This window comes from Ornithorhynchus anatinus, chromosome 5 (assembly GCF_004115215.2).
Source record: "Ornithorhynchus anatinus isolate Pmale09 chromosome 5, mOrnAna1.pri.v4, whole genome shotgun sequence".
In the NCBI taxonomy this organism is placed as follows: Eukaryota; Metazoa; Chordata; class Mammalia; order Monotremata; family Ornithorhynchidae; genus Ornithorhynchus; species Ornithorhynchus anatinus.
This window is the reverse complement of record NC_041732.1, coordinates 80,911,425-80,928,847: the sequence shown is the minus strand read 5'-3', so window position 1 is coordinate 80,928,847 and position 17,423 is coordinate 80,911,425. Positions and strand designations below refer to the sequence as shown.

General features: G+C 51.1%; 1 protein-coding gene across 1 annotated transcript in view; it reads right to left on the bottom strand.

Annotated features, from left to right (window-relative positions):
• Nucleotides 1-16,885, bottom strand: part of ZNF362 (zinc finger protein 362) — a 71,714-nt gene extending 54,829 nt beyond the window's left edge. The window contains exon 1 of the mRNA XM_029066126.2: nt 16,602-16,885. The gene's annotated coding sequence lies outside the window, so the exon portion shown is untranslated. The remainder of the gene's footprint in view (nt 1-16,601) is intronic.
• Nucleotides 16,886-17,423: the final 538 nt, after the last annotated feature.

The following is a 17,423-nucleotide window of genomic DNA, read 5'->3' as shown; positions in this document are numbered from 1 at the left end:
TCCAAGTAGGAGGGAGAAAAAGCACTGAATTCCCATTTTGCAGAAGAGGGAAGTTAGTCTTTCTGCCCAAGGTACCACAGCAGATAAGTGGCCAATTCAGGATTAGAACCCAAAGCCTCTGATTCCCAGGCCTGGGTACTTTTCATTAAACCACCCTGCTCCACAGTAGACATGATTCCCTGCCCATAAGAAGCTTAGAGTCTAGAGGAGGAGACAGACATTGAAATAAATACAAATAGGGGAGATGGAATATAAGAATACATACATAAGTGCTATGAGGCTGAGGGTGGAGTGACTATCAAATGCTTATAGGGTATAGATCCAAGTGCATAAGCAACACAGATGAGGAGTTCTGACTTGGACATGTTAAGTTTGAGGTGTCAGCGGGACATTCAAGTCGAGATGTCCGGAACGGAGGAGGTAGTATGAAACTGCTGAGAGGGAGAGAGGTCAGAAGCAGAGAGGAAGATTTAGGAATCATCCGCGAAGACGTAGTAGTTGAAGCCGTAGGAGTGAATGAGTTCACACCCAAGGGAGTGGGTATAGATGGAGAATAGAAGGGGACCCAGAACTGAACCTTGAGGCGCTCCCACAGTTAGAGAGTGGGGGCAGAGGAGAAGCCGGATAAAGAAACTGAGGCCAAGTGGCCAGAGGGATAAGAGGAGCACAAAGAGAAGATGGTATCAGTAAAACCAAGGTTAATATTTTCATGAGAAGGGGGTGGTCCACAACGTCTGAGAGGTTGAGGAAGGTTACGATGGAATAGAGGTCACTGGATTTGGCAATAACGAGATCACTGGTGATCTTACAAAAGGCATTTTCCATGGAATGAAGGGGACAGAAGCCAGATTGCAGGACTCATGGAGAGAATTGGAGGAGAGGAAGTGGAGGCAGCGGGTGTAGACAACTCGCTGGAGGAGTTCAGAGAAGAATGGTAGGAGGGAGATGGGGCGTTAACTGGAGGGAGCCACGGCAAAGGAGAGCATCCCTGCAGTGTGACTCCCTGGTGAGGCCTGGAGCCTCAACACTCTCGGCATCTCTTCCCACTTTCACTACCATGCCACAGTGGGAAAACTCTTCCTCTCTGGATTTGTTTCTCCCTCTGCAAAACTGAGAAACTGCCATGAATTTTAGATGGAACCATTGAAACCCTTATTAGTAAATCATAAGAATGCAGCAGAATCTGCTCCCAAAGTCACTTGGAAATGAAGAGAAAAAGAGAAAGGGGTTTCCCCAGGTTTTCTCTCCCAAGACTCTTCTGACTCATATCTTGCACGGGTCATGGTTTCCCCTCCACTCAGATATCCCCCCCCCCCCCCGCCCCCCCCCCCCCCCCCCCCCCGTGTCCTCCATCGATGGTATTTACTGATTTACTGAGAGTGTTTTGGCAAAGCATTCTTCTAAACACTTGGAGGAGCCCATTAGAGTAGACAAAGTCCCTGCCCTCAGGGAGCTGGCAGTCCAGTCGTGGATTTTAGCATCTAGCAGCTTCACCTCTCCTCCTTAACCTGACCTTGCTCCATTCTTTCTCCAAGGATAATTCCTCTTTATTTCCTTGATTCATCCTGAGTCCCAGGCTCACATCAAGATATTGGGGCCTGCATGGTGGAAACACTAAACAGTTGGATTATTTCTGTTCCTATCACTTATATTTAGGACACACCTAGTGGAAAGATCATGGACTTGGGAGCCAGAGGACCTGGGTTCTAGCCCAGCTCTGCCAATTGTCTGTTACGTGACCTTGGACTCACTTAACTCCCAAGCAGCAGCACGGTGTAGTGGATAAGTTACTTCACTTATCTGTGCCTCAGTTACCTCATCTGTAAAATGGGGATTGAGACTGTGAACCCCATGTGGGACAGGGGCTGTGTCCAACCCGATTTGCTTGATTCTACTGCAGCACTTAATGTATAGTGCTAGGCACATAGTAAGTGCTTAACTAATACCACAATTATTATTAATTTTTCTGTGCCCAGTTCCCTCATGTGCAAAATGGGGATCCAATATCTGTTCTCCCCTCAACTTGGACTTTGAGCTCCATGTGGTACCTGATTACCTTGGATCTTCCTCAGTTCTTAGCAGAGTGGTTGCCATATTCATTCATTCATTAGTGTTTATTGAGCGCTTACTATGTGCAGAGCACTATACTAAGTGCTTGGAATGTACAATTCGGCAACAGATAGAGACAATCCCTGCCCAATAACGGGCTCACAGTCTAAACAGGGGAGACAGACAAAGCAAAACAGAACAAAACAAAACAACTTCATCAAGATAAATAGAATCATGGAGATATACACCTCATTAACAAAATAAATAGGGTAATAAATAATATATACAAATATGTACAGTGCTGAGGGAAGGGGAAGGGGGAAGAGCAGAGGGTGGGGGAGAGGGGAGAAGGAGCAGAGGGAAAGGGGATGGCTCAGTCTGGGGTATAGGATAGGCATATAGGTAGTGGTTAACAAATATCATTATCATTATTATTATTACTATTATTATTAAGTGTTAACCATGTCCCACACCCAGCATGCACTCAAATGCTACTGGTTCTGGATCACTACAGTGTCCTCTACGCTATGAGCTCGTTGTGGGCAGGAAGTGTACATTCCAAGCAATTAGTACAGTGCTTTCTACATAGTAAGTGCTCAATAAATAGTATTGAATGAATGTGTCTGTTGTTGTACCATACTCTCCCAAGCACTTAGTACAGCAGGCCCGAATTTTAACATATAACACAGGTGCAAGAAACATAATATGAAATGTGTGCACAACAGTGGCAGGGCTTCATGAAGAAGCTAAAGTGCCTATTTCAGATCAACACTAGCTGGAGATGGTCCCCCTGGAGAAGACCTGCTGAATGGCATAATTTAGAAGATAGGTGTGAGTGATGAGAGGTGGGAGGCATGGTCCCGCTTGGGGGCCAGCTCAAGGAAAGACTTGGAGGTCAGTGGATGTGGGAGCTGGAGAGAAGGTTTGCCTGATGGGATTGGACAACCTGAGCTGAATGTTCTTCGGAACAGAAAGCGAGAAGTGCAGAGTGGAGACGCATGGTGCCTCTGAATTTGATCTGCATGGCAAACTGGAGTCACTGGAGAGTTCTAGGGAAAGGGATCATGGTCAAAAGGTCATTCCAGTCACAGTGCGTCAGGGAGAGACCCACATCTAGAGAATCTAGAGTGGCCTGGGGAAAGAGAAGAAGCCTGGGAGCCAGGGAAACTGGGTTCTAATTCCGGCTCCAACACTTGTCTGCTGTGCCACCTTGGGCGAGAGATATTTAATTTCTCTGTGCCGCAGTTTTCTCATCTGTAAAATGGGGGGTGGAATATCCGTTCTCCTTCCCCCTTAGATTGTGAGCCCCACATGGCACATAATAGGGTCTTTATAAATACTGCAGGTATTATCAAGAGGAAAGAGACGAATCGTAGACAGCAGGCACATACCATATATTCATGGACAGAGCAGGGGAAAGGGGAGAAGTAGCATGGCCTAGTGGGTAGAGCACAGGCCTGGGAGTCAGAGGGACCTGGGTTCTACTCCCAGCTCTGCCACTTGTCTGCTATGTGACCTTGGGAAAGTCATTCTACTTCTATGTGCCTCAGCGACCTCACCTTCAAAATGGGGATTAAGATTGTGAGCCCCATGTCGGACATGGACTGTGCCCAACCTGAAGCGGAGGGAAGAGTTGGGGATTTCAAGGTACGGCTTCTTGAGAATGAGGGGGAGATGAGCATGTTTGAAGGCCAGAAAGCAATCTGGAGAGGGAGAGGAGGAGGAGGAGGTGAGAGTTTGCAACAGATCCAAAGGGATGGCACCAAGAGAAGCCAGGTGGTGCCTAGGAACAGAAAAGAAGAGGATGTTCAGAGGAGAGGAGGGGGTCGGCTGAAGGAGGGCAAGCTTCTGGGAGGGGAGGATGAGGGACACATTTCCCCTTCGGCACGTCCATTCTGGGAGGTTTTCCTGTCCTGGGGCCAATCTCTCTCTCGCGCTCTCTCTCGCTCTCTCTCTCTCTCTCTCCCTCTCTACTCCCTCAAGACATTCCTCAGGTGACCCCGAGCCCCTGCAACTCCGGGGGCCTGGGCCCACCCCTGATGAGCCCAAGCCGGCCTCCCTCTCTGGAGCCAGGAACGTTGCCGGGGGGCCAAGGTCGGCCAAGGGCTGCCATACCAAGGGATTCCCAGCAGCAGGAGCTCGCTTGCCTCAGGGCACTCTAGAGCTGGAGGGAGGAGGGGGAAGCAGCTTCTGAATCAGAAGAGGTTTGGGGGCTGGGGAGGGTCTCACATTCCTGGGGCTGCGTGGAGGGGCTCTACGGGAGCTATTGTGATGATGCTGGGCTAGAGGCGGGCAGGTTCCTGGGGGTTGCTTTCCAGCTTGTTAGAGTACAGTCATTAATGAGCTGTCTTTTTTTCTTCCTTTAAACGTCCAAACTTATTCCAGCATTTGCTTTGAGAAGCTCTCTCAAAACCGTACAATAGAGGGGTCAATGGAAACTATGACAGCAGCCATAAAACAGAGCTTCATCCCAGTTCTGTCTATGTCCAAGCCTGGCCAGAGACCCCCGGGAGAATACAACCTGGCCCTGATTTGGGGGAAGGGGAGAAGAAAAGGAAGCAAAGCCCCCCACATCTGAGGCAGAGGATGAGGACAAGGGGCAGAGAGCAGAAAAGCCATTAAAATGGAAGTGTTGGGAGAGCAAGTCAATCAATGGAAATTTATTGAGCACTTACTCTCTGCAGAGCACTGTCCTAAGAGCTTAGGGGGAAACAGTAAAGCTGGTAGACACATCCCTGCGTTCAAGGAGCTCAAAACCTTTCCTAGTGGAAGAGCATGGGCTTAGGTGTCAGGAGGACCTGGATTTTAATCCCTGCTCTGCTACTTGTCTGCTGTGTGTGACCTTGGGCATGCCACTTCACTTCTCTGTGCTTCAGTTATCTTATCTGTAATATGGGGGTTATGACTGTGAGCTCCATAGGGACTGAGCCCAACCCGATTAGCTTGTATTTATCCCAGTGCTTAGTACAGGGCCTGAGACATAGTTGGTGCTTAAAAAATACCATAAAAAAACCACAAAAACCTTACGGGGGAACCAGACACTAAAAAACAGTTACAGGAAGAAGCAACAGAGTTTAAAGCTCTCTCCGTAAATGCTACAATGTAGGGATGAAAACCTAAGGGCTTAGAGAGCGAAGATTTAAGCACAAAGGTGACACTGAAGTACTATTAGTGGGGGGGGGGTCGGGGGAGAGGATGGTGAGATTAATCAGGGAGTACTTTCTGGAGATGTGATTTTAGGCTGACTTTGAAGATGGGAAGAATGGTGGTCTGTGGATTACGAAGAGAGAGGGAATTCCAGGCAGGAGGGACGGTGGGAGCAGTGTGAGCTGGGTTGTAGGGGGAGAAGAGTGAGGAGGAGAAGAAGCAGGGAAAGAGCTGAGTGCCTTCAATTAATCAATCAATCACATTTATTGAGTACTTAATGTGTGCAGAGCAAACCAAGAATGCTGCTCCGCACCCACATACCAAGACCCAAGCCAGCATCCTCCCTCCCCTGGAGGGGCCCAGGGCTGGCACTGCCATGCCTCAGAGAAGGGGTGTGTGTGCCAGGCAGAGAGGAGTTGGGTAACATTTCTGTACTCCCCAGGGAGCCACTTCACCAAAACCATCTTGGCACCAATTTACAATGCCAAGATTTTGCTGAACCATATAAATGTATCAGGGAGCCAGGCTGCCTCTTCTGGCAATCCTGGAGCTCCTGGGCGCCGGGAAGGAGTGTAGCCCTGTTCCGCAGGATGCCGGCTCCCTTTCCCCGCCACCCACGTGGGTGCCCACAGGCATGTAGAACAGCACACAAACAGCCCCAAAAAACCCACAGGAAAATCCACAAGTAGGCTCAGACACCCCGCAGGGCTCAAGTGAGAACATTTTCCTCACAGACCCAAGGCACGTGCAAGCAGGTGTCGATGCAAACACTCCAGATGAATGTACACACCCAAAGCCAGACAGACAGCCCCAACATATTTACAGACATATGCCATGTACCACGTTGACTCACACTCATGGCATGTGCATGAGCTCGCACACACAGACACACACACATACACGGAAAGGTGCATAGGAATGGACACACACATCCACACCTCAAGCATACACAAAGGTGAGCGTGGATACGAGTCTGGAGCTCTCAGACACACAAATATACACATCATCCCAAATTGCATGAGCTCACTTCCAAAGCTGCCTGAAATTTAAGGAGTTCCTCAAATGGATGTTTAATACCTTATCTCCCCATATTTCTCTCCTTGAAGTGATCTAGAAGTCCCATGCCATGTTCCTTGCCATGTTCTGAACCCCAAAACAGCAGATTCACCCCCTGGGGTAATGATAATAATAATATTATTAATAATAATGATTACAATAGCATTTGTCAAGCACTTAATATGTGCCAAGCACTGTACAAAGTACTGGGGTAGATAAAAGATAATCAGGCTAGATCAGGCTTCTGTCCCACTTGGGGCTCACCTTTTACAGATGAGGAAACTGAGGGCCAGAAAAGTTAAGTGGCTCACCCTAGGTGACAGAGCAGCCCCCGTCTACTCCCCTGATGTAGGGAAAGGCAGGAATCCCAGGGGCCGGGCAGCCTGGCATCCCCACATCCCTAAGGAGTCCTTTGGGGGATCTGGAACCCGGAGTCTTTCCGGACCCAGCTCCCCACCCCAACCCCCACCCTCTCTGACTCACACAGACGCAAACTCGGGCTTCACGGCAGGTTTCCACGGGCAGGGAGGCGGTGGCTGGCACAACTGCCTCTGGAGAGACGTGCAGCAGTTTCTCATTAGCTGAACAGCAACGCCCCTTGAGAGCAGAGGTCCCTAGAGATGGTGGCCCCTGAGGAGAAACACCCCCTACCCCACCAAATCTGTTGTGGGGAAGACTGCTGGGATTGGGGACTACTGCACCCTGATTTGGGGATCACAAGTACTCTCCGGGCCCCTCCAGCTCTGTGGTGTTTCCTGCGGGCCAACACCTGACCTTATGAGTGATCCCACAGCTCTGCAGAGTCTCCCCCAACCCTTGCTCTCCCCAAGCCCCACCCCATAGCAGGGTCTTCTTAGGAAAACATGATCTTTTTTAAAAAAAAAACATGGTATTTGTTAAGTGCTTACTATGTGCCAGGTACTATACTAAACACTGGAGTAGATATAAACTAATCGAGTTGGGCCTAGTCCATGTCCCACATGGGGCTCACAATCCTCATCCCCATTTTACAGGTGAGGTAACTGAGGCCCAAAGAAATTTTCACCCAGCAGACAAGTAGTGGACCCGGGACTAGAACCCAGTTCCTTCTGACTCCCAGGCCCATGCTCTATTTTCTAGACCAAGCTGCTCATCTCTGCCTTAGACATCACTAACCCTTTTTTCCCTAGACCCCTGTAAAACATCAGCTCCTAAGCAGTGTAGTCTGACATTTTTTACCTCATTTCTCATTTCTGGAGGAGATGTGGGTGTTGAGGCAGGAGCACATTTTGTTAAGCATGGATATGGTGGTTTGGGGTAGAGAATGAGGTAGGGAATGGGGTGGGCCTGAGTGGACCACACATAAATGAGACTGTATGCTTGTTGTGGGCAGGAAATGTGTCTGCCAACTCTGTTGTACTGTACTTTCCCAAGTGCTTAGTACAGTGGCCTGCACATAGTAAGCACTCGATCAGTACCATTGATGATGATGAATGGGTATGTGGCAGAGGCGCTGTGTAATTGTGTGTGCGGAGAGGCCTTGTTAAGGCCATGCTTTGGATGGATGTGGATTTGATGGGGTTGGACGGTGCTTTGGGGAAAACCCAGGGCTTCTATTACAGCACCCTACCATACACCCAACTCCCTCAACTCACACATCTTCAGTCAGTGGGCAACCCTTCATCTAGAGATGATGAAGACATCATTATAGAGATTATATAGAAGCAGCGTGGCTCAGTGGAAAGAGCCCGGACTTGGGAGTCAGAGGTCGTGGGTTCTAATCCCAGCTCTTCCACTATTCAGCTGTGTGACTTTGGGCACTTAACTTTTCTGTGCTTCAGTTACTTCACCTGTAAAATGGGGATTTAAGACTGTGAGCCCCACGTGGGACAACCTGTTTACCTTGTCTACCCCAGTGCTTAGAACAGTGCTTGGCACATTGTAAGCACTTAACAAATACCACCATTATTATCATTATTATTATTATTATCTAGCATGGCACAAAGCCACTTGGCATCATGAACACTGGTGCTCTACTGTTCGGAAGCAGCACGGTCCAGTGGAGAAAGCAGAGGCCTGGGAGTCAGAGACCTGGGTTCTCATTCCGGCTCCACTACGCACCTGCTGGGCGACCTGGGGCAAGTTAAGTCCCTTAACTTCTCTGTGCCTCCTTTCCCTCATCTGCAAAATCAGTCAATCAATGGTACTTTGGTGTGCTTACTGTTTGCAGGGCACTGTAATAAGCGCTTGGGGGAGTACAATAAAACAGAGTTGGACAACACATTCCCTGCCTTCAACAAGCTTACAGTCTAGAAGGGGAGTTTGGTTTCATAAAGATAGCATATAACGTTTGGAAAAAATGTCTTAAAACTGTTCCCTCTCCTACTTACTCTGTGAGCTCTTTGTGGAGCCCTGAATATCTTATATCTATCCCAGTGCTTAGTACAGTGCTTGGCATATGTAAGCATTTAACAAATACCACATTATTATTATTACTGCTATTATTATTATAACTGTTAGCAGAAAGGGGTGAGCACAAGGAGGAGAAAAGTCCAATCAAAGCCACTTTTCCCAAACCCTCAACTGCCCACCTCCCTCCTTCCCTGCCTGCCAAGCCCTGGGGTCAGAGTATATTTTATTACCCTATTTATTTTGTTAATGAGGTGTACATCCCCTTGATTCTATTTATGGTGATTATGCTGTCTTGTTTTTGTCTGTCTAGCTCCCCTGATTAGACTGTGAGCCCGTCATTGGGCAAGGATTGTCTCTATCTGTTGCCAAACTATACATTCCAAGCGCTTAGTACAGTGCTCTGCACATAGTAAGGGCTCAATAAATACTATTGAATGAATGAATAACAGGACTCACACTGGGCAGATTCAGATAAGGACAGCATGACTAGGTGACTCCTCACACCCCACTCCTTTCCAGTTTCTAAATTTCCCCATCTGGAATGCACCCTGGCCAGCAGACCCCCATCATTTCCTCCAGAACACCCTCTCAACAGAACCCCGGGATTTCCCCAAAGCACTTCCAACCCCATCGAATCCACATCCGTCCAAGGCCTTTACAAGTCCTCTCCACACACACAATTACACAGCACCTCTGCCACATACCCATTCATCATCATCAATGGTATTGATCGAACGCTTACTATGTGCAGACCACTGTACTAAGTGCTTGGGAAAGTACAGTACGGTAGAGGTGGCAGACACATTTCCTGCTCACCACAAGCTTACAGTCTCAATCATGTGTGGTCCACTCAGGCCCACACCATCAACCCCATTCCCTACCCCAAACCATCATATCCACATGCTCCTGCCTCAACAACCACACCTCCGCCGGAAAGAACTGAGGTAAAAAATGTCAGTCTACCCTGCCCTCTCACCCACGCCACACTCACACACACACACTCACACACACACACATAAACACACATCCTCTATTGGAAACACATCCCTTCCCACGATTTTGTTGCCTCACCAGATACCCTCCCCACCACACACACACAAACACACCCCATCCCCCATTGGAAACACATCCCTTCCCTGATTCTGTTGCTTCACCAGCCCCCCCAACTCCTCCAGCTCCAGGCTGACCCCTGCTCCCCTTGCCTTCAAAATTCCAACCATCCTATGGCCAGTGCCCCCACCTCCTCTTTGGGCAGAAACCCCAGGCACAAACCCTAGGCACCGCTGGGCAGTGGACGGGCCAGTTGAGAAATCCATTCCCGGGAACTTCCCCTGCAGAAAGGGAACTCTTGAAGAATTGTACATAGAAAAATCTGCCCAACATGGAATCAATTAAACCCTGGATTTCCGCACCCTGAAGGTCCGAGCGCTGCTGTTTTCATTGCGATTTCCTTTCCTGATCCAATGCAAACCCAGGCTGCAATCACCTCCCCATCTTGCCTGCCCCTCCCTAAGGGCTGTGGATGTTTCCGGTGGTTGGAAATGCTGAACTACCTCAAAAGGCCCCAGGAGTTGGGGGGGAGGGAGAGGGCAGCCTACCTCCTCCTGTCCCCCCACCCATTCCCCCTGCAGCCCTGCGGGAGATTCCCAAAAGCCCAAGCAACCTCCAAGCAACAATTCTGCCGATCTCCCTCCATGGGGCTGGTTGGCTCCCAGCCTCCTCACCAAACTTTTGCCTCAGGCTTTGGAGAACTCTCCTTTCTGCAGAGACTTTGGTAAAACACCCCTTCCCTCCCTCACCGCTCTAAAGAAGCCTGGGGGAACCCAGAATCCTGAAAATCACTTCCCCAGGACCAAAGATTATCAGCAGCAGCTGAGTGTCCCACAGGCAATCAGTATGCTCACTTCTGACATCTCAAGCCCCTGAGAACTGGTCGAGTTTGGACTCCTTGGGAGAAAGCTGGGGTACCACAGCGCAGAAGCTAAAGACAATATCAGCAGAATCAGAGCTAGAGGTGGAAAGCACCATCGTCATCGTAATAATTACTATTATTATTGGGCCAAGTGTCAAGTCCTTACCATGTGCCAAGCCCTGTACTAAGCACTGGGGTAGATATAGATAACCAGGTCAGACCAATCCCTGACCCACACTGGGTTCACAGTTAAGAGGGAAGGAGAACAGGTAATGAATCCCCATTTTACAGATGAGGAAACTGAGGGCCACAGAAGTTAAATGACTTGCCCAAGGTCACCCAACAGGCATGTGACGGAGCTAGGATTAGAAGTCAGGTCCTTTGACTCCCAGTACCGTGCTGCTTCCAATTAGCACAGTCCATGAGGATACCTAGAGATGGAGCACGATTCTCATTCTAAGTCTATGCCCCAAAGGGCCAGAGCCCCAGCCCTGACACTCAAACCCAAGTTGGGAAGGCTGCAATGAAGAAGCCTCCCAGTTTGTTCCCAGCATAGGAGGTTTCCCTAGCCGCCTTTTCCTTTTCTTCGCCTCCCTTCTGCGTCACCCTAACTCGCTACCTTTATTCATCTCCCCCGGCCCCAGGCCCACAACAGTTATGTACATACCTGTAATTTATGTACTTACATTAATGTCTATTTCCCGCTGTAGACTGTAAGCTCATGTGGGCAGGGAATGTGTCTGTTCTGTTGTACTCTCCCAAGTGCTTAGTTCAAGTAAGTGCTCTATAAATGCCACTAACTGATTGACTTTCCATACCTTCAGCACTGGGCTCTTGGCAAACTCAGATCTCCTCCGGGGACAGCCCGCATTCCCAATCCAGTAGCCCACAGACCAGGGTGGCTGCAAAGCCACAGAGTGGCTGAGTCAAACCACTGAAACCCCTCCTACCCGCATCTTAAGTCTCACCAGTGGACCGGCGTGGGCTGGCGAGGGAGGCAGCAGGCTGCTTTCAAGGTGGAGTGCGGCGAGGGCTATAACTACTGTCGAGTAAGCCACAAGCCCGACAGGTCCGTGCTGAGGGGAGGACAGACCTTATCGGACTCAAACCCACAACACTCCATCAGCTCAGATCCCAACACCCCAATCTGGGGAGGCCCCGAGTGGAGAGCAGGAGTGGGGAGGGAAGAGGTGAGACAAGCAAGGAAGGGAAAGGAGCTAAGCTGCCCTGGAGTTTATCCACCACCAACCCCGGCCGACCTCCATCCTCAATTTTCAGAGAAGAGACGTTGGGGAAACGGTCCGGCCCGCAGCCTGGATCAAAGCAGAGGCAGAGGCAGGATAAGACCCAGAAGCCTCTGGGTTTCCTGCCTTACTCACTCCCGGATCCAAACCCGCAGGCTGCCTCGAATGCCTGCAAGGGGCTAAGCCAGCTCCATCTGCTGGCCTCGGGACCGGCCCTCACCTCTCCCTCCCGGAGTGGCAGTGAAGGAAATCCCCTGGGCTGACACACGGTTTTGGCCCCGAGGATCTGGGCCCAGCGGCCCCCACTCTGAGATTCTGGCGGGAAGCTGCTGCAGTGCTTTGGTTCGCCTGGGTCTGAGAACGTGTCTGTCGTATTGTTCTATTGTACTCTCCCCCAGGCACTTAATACAGTGCTCTGCCCACAGTAAGCACTCAATAAATAAGACTGACTGACTGAGCGTTCCATCGGCTTCGGCTCCAAAAACCTGGAAAGAAAGGACAGGCATTTTTGCCCTGACATATTAGGGTGGTGGAGCGGCACCTAGGGCTTCGCCAGGATGCTTGATGCCTTGTCGGTCAGTCAGTCGGTCAGTCAACCGTATGTATTGAGTGCTTACTGTGGGCAGAGCACTAGACTAAGTGTTGGGGAGAGTACCATATAACACACATTCCCTGCCCACAATAAGAAGAGGGGGAGACAGACATTAATATACATATATAAAATTACAGCTATGTAGAGAAGCAGCATGGCCTAGTGGATAGAGCACGAGCCAGGGAGTCAGTGGGTCATGGGTTCTAATCCTGGCCCTGCCATTTGTCTGCTGTGTGACCCTGGGCAAGTCACTTTAATTCTCTATGCCTCAGTTACCTCATCTGTAAAATGGGGATTGAAACTTAAGAGAAGCAGTGTGGCTTAGTGGAAAGAGCACAGGCTTGGGAGTCAGAGGTCGTGGGTTGTAATCCTGACTCTGTCACTTGTCAGCTGTGGGCCTTTGGGCAAGTCACTCAACTTCTCTGTGCCTCAGTTACTTCATCTGCAAAATGGGGGTGAAGACTATGAGCCCCACATGGGACAACCTGATAACCTTATATCTATCCCAGCGCTTAGAACAGTGCGTGGCAAAGCACTTGGTAAGCACTTAACAAATACCATCATTATTATTAAACTGTGAGCCCCACGTGGGACAAGGGACTGGATTTGATCCTATTTGCTTGTATCCACTCCAGCACTCAGTAAAGGTCTGGCAGATAGTAAGTGTTTAACAAACACCATCATTATTACTACGTGGCTAGGAAAGGGGACGTACAAAGGAGCAAGTCAAGGCGGCGCAGAAAGGAGTGGGAGAAGAGGAAAGGAAGGCTTAGTCAGGGTAGGCCTCTTGGAGGAGATGTGCCTTCAATAAGGCTTTGAAGTGGGGGAGAGTCACTGTGTCAGATAGGAGGAGGAAGGGCCTTCTGGGTCAGAGGCAGGACGTGGGCGAGAGGTCGGCGCTAAGACAGATGAGATCGATGTACAGTGAGAAGGTTAGCGTTAGAGGAGCAGAGTGTGCGGTCTGGGTCGTGTGACCTGCCTCCGTTTATCCCCTTCTTCTTCAGGACAGCGGAGGATCCCACACAACTCACTGAGAAGCAGTGTGGCCTACTGGATACAGCACCGGCTTGGGAATCAGAAAGACTTGGGTTCTAATCCTGACTCCGCCACTTGTCTGCTGGGTGACCTGGGGCAAATCACTTCGCTCCTCTGTGCCTCATTTACCACATCTTTAAAATGGGCTCCAGGTGGGACAGAGACTGGGCCTAACCTGATTAGCTAGTATCCACCCCAGCTCTCAGTTCAGTGTCAGGCACCTAGTAAGTGCTTAGTAAATACAAAAGAAAACACACATTAAAAAAACCCCTTTCCATGTGGAATCAGCTTGAATACGGAAAAGATTCTAAATCCAGGCCTTCCCCAAGCATTCACCCTTCTCACTGCTCATCCGGTTGGGGCTTGGCCTTCAGCTGGCCCAGTTATAACCCAGCTCAGATCCCAGCCACTCCACAGCTAGAGGTAGTGGCTGGGTAGGTGACCGGGGGGGGGCAAAGGGAGAGGGGAAGGGGTGATGGGGGGCACTGCCCCAGGAGCCCATGACTCCACTTGGACCAAAACCTCCAGCTATCCTCACCAGCTGATTCCTTGAGAGCTGAGATTGTGTCTGCCTACTCTATCAAACTCTCCCAAGCAGTTAGTTTGGTGTTCCAAACACAGCAAGTCCTCCATAAATACCATTGTTAGATTACGTGGCTTATTTCATTAGTGGAGAAAAACAGAGAACTAGGACTCGAATGCCACAATCACTTCCATCTCCAAAACCCTTTTCATTCATTCGTTCGTTCAATCACACCTATTGAGCACTCACTGTGTGCAAAGCACTGTACTAAGTGCTTGGGAGAGTACACCAATGATAACAATAAACTGATACACTGGCTGCCCACAACGAGCTTACGTCTAGAGATCCCAAAAAGATCCCTCAGTGGTATATTAGTATAGTGCTCTGCACTGGGTAAGCACTCAATAAATACAATTGATTGATTGATTCATTTGGAGCACCTCCTTCGTGTAAAGAACTGTGCTAAGCGCTTGGGAGAGAATACATTTGGTAGATATGCTCCCTGCCCTCAAGGAGCTTACGCCGGTCAGGCCTATCCCCGCACAGCTACCTCAAAGCAGGTGCATCCCACACAACAACGAAAGCCATCTTCCTTCGGCTTTTTGCGGGCAGGGAACATGTCTGCCAACTCTGTTGTATTATACTCTCTCAAGAACTTAGAAGCGTGCCCTGCACGTAGTAAGCGCTCAATAAATATGACTGAATGATGGGTTATTTAAAATGATTCCCCCGAGGACAAAGGGGAAAAGGTTGCAAGAGAAGGCACATGAAAGAACTCATCTCTCCTTGCCCCCACAACAGACTGTAGCCCAAACATTCGCCCCCCACCAACCACCACAAAGAAGCGGGTAGACAGACCGACAGAATAAGGTTGCCTACAAACCTTCTTAGAAACTCCGTCTCTAAAGGAAGGCCTTGAGTATTGCAGAAACCAAAACTCTGAGGAACCCAGGTGCCCGGAGTGATGAAACGCGCTCCGCAGCGAGACAGACGGGAAGGAGGAACCCCAAGACTTCACCAACTTCTGAAACCAGATTGACCGAAGATCACACGCAAACTTCTCCCCGCCTCCCTCGAACTTGACTGGGGTTTCCAAGGCCTGCGTCCAAGTTAGTCAATGAAAGTAATCTCAGATCCGCCTAGAAATCTCGGACATGCCAATAATGTGGCTTCTACCTCCAGAAAACAGTACTCGAAATAAAGGGCATTTGTTTTCGGCAGCTCTGGGGCTGCTTCCAACTCAAAAACAAGGCAATACTCTCCAACACTGCTAATTAGCCACCAAAAACTCTTCTAAAACGACTCTACTCTGGGGTACTTTTGCTTCAATCACAACCCAGAAGGTGCCACAATCAGAAGATGCCCTTAAAACTACGCATTTGTCTGAACTCGCGTGAACCACGTTCTGCCTACATACATATTTACAGCTTAAACACATTGTGTCCCCGGTTCTCCTGGAGATTATATATTAATGTAACAGAGCTCTGCGTACGACCAAATGAAAAGCCTCTGTTTGAAACGCCCAAATCGATTCACATTCCCCAACCATGAATTTCTGCCTCTAAATTTCCCAAAAGCCTATCTTCATTAAAAATGGTATTTCCACACATTTCTTTTCAAACCACGTTTTCCCAACCCCAAAATCCTTCTTCTTTCCCAACGTGCATCACAGAGGGCCATTCGGAGAAAAGCCACATTCAATTAACTTTTCCATAAAATAATCAAAAGAAAAAGGAGCGGGAGGGAGGGAGGGGGGAAAAATCGGGAGGGTTTCCTTTCATTTTGGTTTTGGTTTTTTTTTTAAGCTTTAAAAAAAAAACTTTGCATGAGTTAACTTTAATTCTCAAACCACCGAAAATCGCCTGGCTATTTCCTTTTTTCTTTAAAGTGCCATTACATTGTGTCTCATCCTCGAAAGGCTCTCAACACACCCGCTCTCTCCCTCTCCGTCTCTCCCCCACACACAGCCCAAAAAGAGCCAAAGTAAAGAAAAAAGCCAACCCCTTTAGGTGCCCCTTTTGCCTTCGGCTGCCTCTCCCACATTCTCAGACAGTTTTATTAAAATTTTCAGACAAAAGAAAAACAAAAATGGCAGCCTGGCTTATTTTTAAAACAGGACAGGGGACGCCATATTCTGCAGATCTGCAAAAAAAAGGGGAGAAATCCGGCGCCGGCCACCGAATTGGAGCGGCTGCGAAGTGCGAGAAAAGCTCCATTTGCAATCAGTTTATTTGCATTAAGGCTGATGAATCATTGTTTACCGGAGAATTGCGGCAGGTTTGAATGGCCCGGCTTTTTTTTTTTTTTTTACAAAAAAAAAAAAGGGATCGAAGACACTTCCTACCCCGCCGCCAGCCTGCAAGCTGCTGCAAGCTGCAAGGTGCTGCAAGCTGCTGCAAGCTGCTGCAGGCTGCAAGCTCGCCGACGCCCGGGTGTGCCAGGCCGGGCTGGTGGGCTGGTGCCCCCCGTGCCCCCCGTGCCCCCCCCCCGGGGTCTCCGGGCCCTGGGCACCGCTGACACTGACAGCGCCCGAGGAGCAGGAGGAGCAGGAGGAGGAGGAGGAGGGTCTGCCCCAGGAGCGGCCGGGCAACTCCGCGCAACTTTTGCGCCGTCCCTCCGGCCGGTCCCGTCCCCCCCGCCCCCCGCACGCACCTGGCTGGGCTCTCGGGCTCCGCTGGGCTTCGCCCCGCACCCGCCCCCGCCCCCCGCAGCCCCTCCGGCCCGGGCTCGGGGTGCGAATCCGGCTGCGGTGGGCTGCGGAGCTCCAACCTTCCGGGTCGCCTGCTGTTGACTTCTGGGTTGGGCGGGCGGGCGAGGCAGCGGTCCGCTCCGGGCGGAGGAGGCGGCGGCAGCAGGAGGCAGGAGGCAGGAGGCAGAGGCGGGAGGCACTGGGTGGTCTGCGGCGCCGCGCTCCCTCCGCTCCGCTCCGCCAGCCCCTCTGCCCGCGCCCGGCTCCGGGGGGCGCAGCGCCCGCCTGCCCCGCTGCCCGCCCGCCTCCGTGTCCCCCGGGGGGCCGGGCCGGCCCGGGCCCCCGCCTCCCCGCCTCCCCGCCTCCCCTCCGCCGCCGCCGCCGCCTGCGCGCCCTCCTGCCCGGGGGGCTCCCGACCGAGGGCCCGGCCCAGCCCCCCGCCCACCGCCGCCGGGGAGGGGGAGGGGGAGGGGCGGGGAGTCCCGGGGGTGGGGGGCGGGGGGGGCTCCCCAGCCTTCCCAGCCGAGCGGGGTTTGCCCAGCGCCCCCTCTGCCGGGCCCGAGCCACAAAGGATCTCCTCGGGCGCCCCGCGGGGGGGCCGGGGGCAGCCCCCACCCCCGCCCTCCAAGGCCTCGCCCTTTGCCCACTCCCGGAGAGTGGGTCCCCTCACCCAGGGCCACCCCAGGGTGACGGTCAGACCGGGCCTGGGGTACCCTGGGCGGCGGCCGGTCCGGGCCTGGGGGACCCTGGACAGTAGCCAGCCCGCCCAGGCCTGGGGTATCCTG